At 29.6% G+C, this 6,000-nt stretch overlaps 1 protein-coding gene across 6 annotated transcripts in view; it reads left to right on the top strand.

Annotated features, from left to right (window-relative positions):
* The first annotated feature begins 810 nt into the window (after nt 1-810).
* LOC129240102 (brain-specific angiogenesis inhibitor 1-associated protein 2) overlaps nt 811-6,000 on the top strand; it is a 118,843-nt gene continuing 113,653 nt past the window's right edge. For all 6 annotated transcript variants that reach the window (XM_054875610.1, XM_054875611.1, XM_054875614.1 and 3 more), the window contains exon 1: nt 811-1,026. The gene's annotated coding sequence lies outside the window, so the exon portion shown is untranslated. The remainder of the gene's footprint in view (nt 1,027-6,000) is intronic.

The raw sequence follows: 6,000 nt of genomic DNA, 5'->3' as shown, positions 1-6,000 counted from the left end.
AGAGAACAGACGTCTGTATTCTGGATTAGCGATTTCCAGTTACTTGTTTGTTCGCAATTTTTCTGCTCTTACATGAGTCAACCCCACTTGTATTGCCTCCTTCTTGAGATGTCAAGTCCAATTTATATTTATTTTTTCGCTTAAGTAAAAATTCAGCCTATTTTTAGTTGCATAAAGCCGCCTTTGTAATGGCTTACAACCGCAAGTATGCACCTGAGTATATTTTTTACCCGTTCCACTTTGTTATTGATTCAATATGTGTTATTGTTTTTCACATGTGGTTATACGTAGGTATGTATGTGTGTATATGTAAATGCAGAAATGTGTGCAACCAACTGTCTGACTTTTTTTGACTGTACTCCAGCTTTGAGAGACGACCACAGCAAAAGAGTCAAAGAAGCAAACTTAAGAAGCAAACCTGAGAGCTTTCAAACACACACACACCCAGAGACATTTACTCATACGACAAACCCAGCAGTTAAGGCTGTTAAAATATACAAATGCAACTCATTGTTGCCCTCACACTACTGCTTTGAGTATTGTTTGCGCTACACGTGAGATTGATCGAGTTTTCTGTGAGCATGAAAGCCTCAACCGCTAACTACATATACATACAACTGCTGCCATCAGGTGTTGATATGTTCTTCTTATTTTGTTTTTTTTCTTTTATTCAATAAGACTATGGCTAAGTTAAATTGTGTGCGTGCTGCTGGCTCACCTTCCTTCAAGTGGTGTTTGTGATCTTACCGGCGCGCTGCTAGCCCGTCTACCGACGAGCGTGTTGACCAAGTCACAGTTGAGTTTCGAACTTGGCAGCGTGCGGTTGTGCCTTTTACTTTGCTTGCATATTATCGTTGCGAGTATTCAAATAATACATACAACAACACAGAGTGTTTTTTTTCGGGTCAAAGCAGAAGAGAAGACGAAGTGTCGATTCTTGTTTGTTTTTTTTTTTCAATCTTTGCATTCACACAAAACTTAACAAAAACTTGCAGTGGGAAAAAGAAGAAAATAAAAGTCTTAGAAGTAAATATTTACGTTTTCTTTTAATATTTTTTTTATTATTTTGCTATATTCTGTAAAAGCGTGTTAACCATAAAAATTTATTCAAAAAAAAAAAACAAAAAAAAAAAAATTAAATAAAAAACCAAAATATTATAAACAGTTGTGTAAAGTGCAATCAACAATAACAACAAACGGAACATTTATATATGTGTTTGTGTGCTCATTTGTTTATTTCTCTTTGTGTATGTGCATGTGCATAGTCGAAAGCCTGCGCCCCGCTTCTGGCTTAACTTGTTGAAACGCTTCAGACGTTTGCGGTTTCAATTTCAATAACAGCCAGTTGGAGGGGCTTTGCAGTATTATTTTATTATTTTTTGCACACCTACACGATACTTTCAGCGAAGGGTGTAGTTTTAGTGCATGGAAAGGAAAAACATTATAACTTTTTATTATGAGAACTTGGAATAACAAAATAAATACAGAAAATGTAGGATAGGAAACTTAATAAATACATTTGTGGGTACATAAATATTTACACACATGAAAAAAATGGAATACTGTTTTTTTAAATGGATTGGAAATAAATAAAAAAAATAATTAAATAAAACTGGAAAAAAACTTAAAAAAACTCAAAATCAAATTAAAAAAAACAAAAAAAAGGAAAGGCAATAACTTATAAAAAAACCAAAAGATAAAAAATTGAATGGAAAATAAAGGATAATATTGTCTAGTATATAAAAGTAAAAAAGAGGAATAATAAATAAATACATAATTAAAAATATATAAATAAAACAATAAAAAATAAATCAAAATAAATAAAACTTTAAGCAAAAAACTAAAACAAAAAATTGAAGAGCAATTACTTAAAAAAAAAAAACCAAAAGATAAAAAATGGAATGGAAAATAAAGGAAAATATTGTGTAGTATATAAAAATAAAAAAGAGGAATAATAAATAAATACATAATTAAAAATAAATAAATAAAACAAAAAAAAAAATAAATCATTAATTAAATAAACAAAAAATAAATTAAGAAATAAAGAATTAAAAAAAAAAAAAATTAACTAAAAGCTGTGTAATAATAAATAAAATAATTTTCTATGAACAATTTGGTATTGAAGTTAGATAAATATAGGAAAGCAATAAATAAATTACTTAGGCATAAATAAAAAAAAAAAAATACCAGTCTAACGGTTAGACGCGATAGAAGTGAAACCTTCCGTAAAACAAACTGAGAGGGAATGAGACGAAAGCAGCATTAGGGGCGGGATAATTATAGGTTCATTATAATATTGCTATAAAGTTCATATTTTATTGTCTTCATTTTATTTTTATTCATCCTCAATGTTTTCAATTTCAACAAATGATACGAGTGGCTTATGATAGCTAAAATATGATACAAATGCTTTGGTTTCGATGTTGTCAACATATCTTTGAAATACCGCGTCAATTGTTGTTTTTGATCGTGTTGTCGATTCAGTGCGATTGTTACACATTTTTAAATTGAATGTTGTATTGAGAAAGTCAATTGAAAGAACCGCTGTGTCCAAAGCAAAATTTACGTTAAAATCGCCACTCAAAATCATTGGAACTTTATCGTAATCTTTTCTAAGTATCCGCGATACTTCTGATGTATACTTTATTAAATTTTCGTGAATGAATTCCGTGATGCTATTTATTGATTTTTTTTTCTGTCGATATTCACAACACTTTTCTGCATTATTTTTCGGCATAATTGCGGTAAATATTTAAAAATGAAAATATTTACGAATATAAAAATACACACGCGGTTGCTATTATGAGCGTCCCCAGCAAAACCTGCGTGACCGAAACTCTAACACAATTACATTTTTTTGAATGTTACAAACACATATGCACGCAGGTTTTGCTGGGGCGTGACCGAAACTCTAACACAATTACACATATGCACTCGTATTTGTTTGAAAATCGACTTTTTTTTTTGGTTCTCCGTCACCTTTGGAAAATGTGTAAACAGTAAGCAAACTTTATTCAAATATTTTCCCTCATTTTTGCATCAGTAAAATTAAACAAACGCCGTAGCCGAATGGGTTGGTGCGTGACTACTATTCAGAATTCACAGAGAGAACGTCAGTTCGAATATCGGTGAAAACACCAAAATTAAGCAAAACTATTTTTCTAATAGCGCTCACCCCTCAGCAGGCAATGGCAAAACACCGAGTGTATTTCTGCCATGAAAAAAAGCTCCTCATAAACATATCATAAAATAAAATAAAATAACTGTATAAAAAAATTTTTTTTCTTGTGATTCGAACCAAGGATTTTGGATCGGAAGCTCACATTGCTAGTCGCTCGGCTACCGCGCCATGCTGTCGGCGCTGGCCTAAAAGTTATTTAGTTCGTCGCTACGTTTATATCAACATATAATATAACGCTTCGTAGCCAAGAGTGTCGCTTTTTTCGTTTCACTTTTTCTCAAATCACTCCCAACGATTCTAAAGAAGTTTTCACTTCAAAAATAAATAAATAAATGAATAAAAAAATACAATAAAAAATTAAAAAAATATTAATAAATAAATAAAAAAACTAAAAAATAAATCGATAAATAAATACATAAATAAATAAAAAGTGAGAAAAGTGATTAAATACATAAAAATAAATAAATAAAAATAAGAATAAGAATAAAAAAATAATTCCATAAATAAATAATATAATTAAATAAATAGGAAAATAAATAATAAAATGAACAAATAATTGAATTGTGTAAATAAAAAATAATAGTAATAATATATATATAATAATAAATAATAAAAATAATAATAAATAAATACATAAATAAATAAAAAAAAAACTAAAAAAATTAATTGGTAAATAAATAAAAAAACAACTAATATAAAACATAAGAAAAATGATTAAATACATAAAAAAGTAAAAAAAAACAAATAAATAAAAAAAATAAAAGAATAATTCTATAAATAAATAAATACTTAAATAAATAAACGAATTAAAATAATAAAAACTAATAAAATAAAACATAAATAATTAAATAAATAAGAAATAAATAAATAAATAAGAAATAAGAAAAATGATTCAATACATTAAAAATAAACAAAAAATAAATAAATAAATACATAAATAAACAACAACAAATAATAAATACATAAATAAATAACAAAAAATAAATAAATAAACGAATAAATAAATACATAAATAAATAAAAAATTAATAAAGTAAAAAATAAATAATTAAATAAATACCATAATAAAAATTACATAAAAAAAATTTTTTATTTGTAGGGGATATATAAAATATAACCCTAACTTAATGGGCACACTGGCTACTAGGGCCTTCGGTGCTACTATTAAAATTAATTAAACGCTCAACTATTAGGCGGGAAATATTTCCATAAAAACTAGGAAAATGTATTCAAAATAATAATATAAATAATAAAAAAAATCAATTAAAAATAATAAATAATAAAAAACAAAAATAAGGAAAGTAAATTAAAAATAATAAATATTAAAACACATCAACATTAATATCCAACTATTCTTAAAGATCATCTCGGCTCAAGTGCTGCTGCCAGGCAATTTCAATAAAAAGTGAGTAAACATTATTTTTCAGTATGTTTCTACTTAAGTAAAATAATTTTGGTTTACATTAATTTACAATTTATTGATTTTTAACTCTAAGCTTATTTTGAGAAAACTAAATTAATTAAAGACTAATTTGCAAATCACGTAAAATATTGTAATTAAAATTGTTGCACTGGGTTGAAATGGGGCTAATTGGATCTGAGTACTTCGGTGATTACCGGAAGTTATTATGGCTTATGAGATGAAAAATGCCTTTCTGTTTTCAACTTTTTAAACATAATTTTTAGAAAAGTGCAAATTTCAAGTGGCTCAAAAATCGCGTTGATTTTTGACAACTTATTTTTGTTGACGGTCTTGGCTTTTTTCTTCCATATAAAAGTTCCGGAGCATTCGTTATTAACTCTAGCGAAAAGGGGTTTGTATATGAAAATTACTTCAAACCACTTTAGATGGCGAGTTCGAATTTTTTGGGATCGAAAAATGTTATTTGAATTTCACGTTTCACCGTGGCATTTTGGGTTGTGTCACCTTTTTTTGTGTTTTTGTCAATTGCATAGTCTCGCTAATGTTCTAACCTTTGCTTAGTCTGCCCATCATCCGCCAAAATGGGTATCCCTCACAATACATACTGTCATAGTTGTAAACAACCGGAGGAAAAAGAAACAATCTTCCATTTCCTCTGTGAATGCCCTGCCCTATGGAAGGACAGAATGTTAACCCTGGGCAAACCGCTGTTCGATAGTCTCGAGCAACTGTCTGGCGTAGACGTCAACAACCAAATAAGGTTCCTAAACCGCACAGACTGGATATAGTCCTGCTGCAAATAACTGTTAAACAATTTGGTAACGAGGATGTGGCAACAAAATGGTGCGGAAGCGCTAGTTGGATTCTGGATGAATCACCACTCTAACCAACCTGCCCATCATACGAAGGTATTTAAGACGATAACATCTGTTGAGATGGCTGATGAAGTGTTTGAAGGAAAACAAGTCACACCGGTGTACAGAATTGCACATTGGCGCTGACAGTGCAGGTATAAAGCGGATAGTGGCGCGGTGAACAGATTACTTAGTGTACGTGGGCTCTGCGATAACAAAGGCTGAGGAGCTCAGCGCCTAAAATCTAACGACTCGGCAGTCACGCAATTTTTTTTGTGTTTTTCTGAATTAGTTTTCACTTACACACCGGCGCGTTTTTCCCAGTTACCTATTATTCATCTATTACGTAACATTTCCTGTGGTCTTCGCGCTCATCAGCAGCACCAACGATTAATCCGATTTGCGTGCAATGAACCTCAATTTTGCAGATACCACCAAACAAATTTTTTTTCTTTTGCTGTTTGTTTTTTTTTGCTTTTGTTTTGTGTAGTTACTTGCATTTGTACTAAAATTTGTAGATAAATGGTAAGGTGTGCTTTTACA

Source organism: Anastrepha obliqua, chromosome 3 (genome assembly GCF_027943255.1).
Source record: "Anastrepha obliqua isolate idAnaObli1 chromosome 3, idAnaObli1_1.0, whole genome shotgun sequence".
In the NCBI taxonomy this organism is placed as follows: Eukaryota; Metazoa; Arthropoda; class Insecta; order Diptera; family Tephritidae; genus Anastrepha; species Anastrepha obliqua.
The sequence above is the reverse complement of the archived record's forward strand: the minus strand, read 5'-3'. Positions and strand labels throughout refer to the sequence as shown.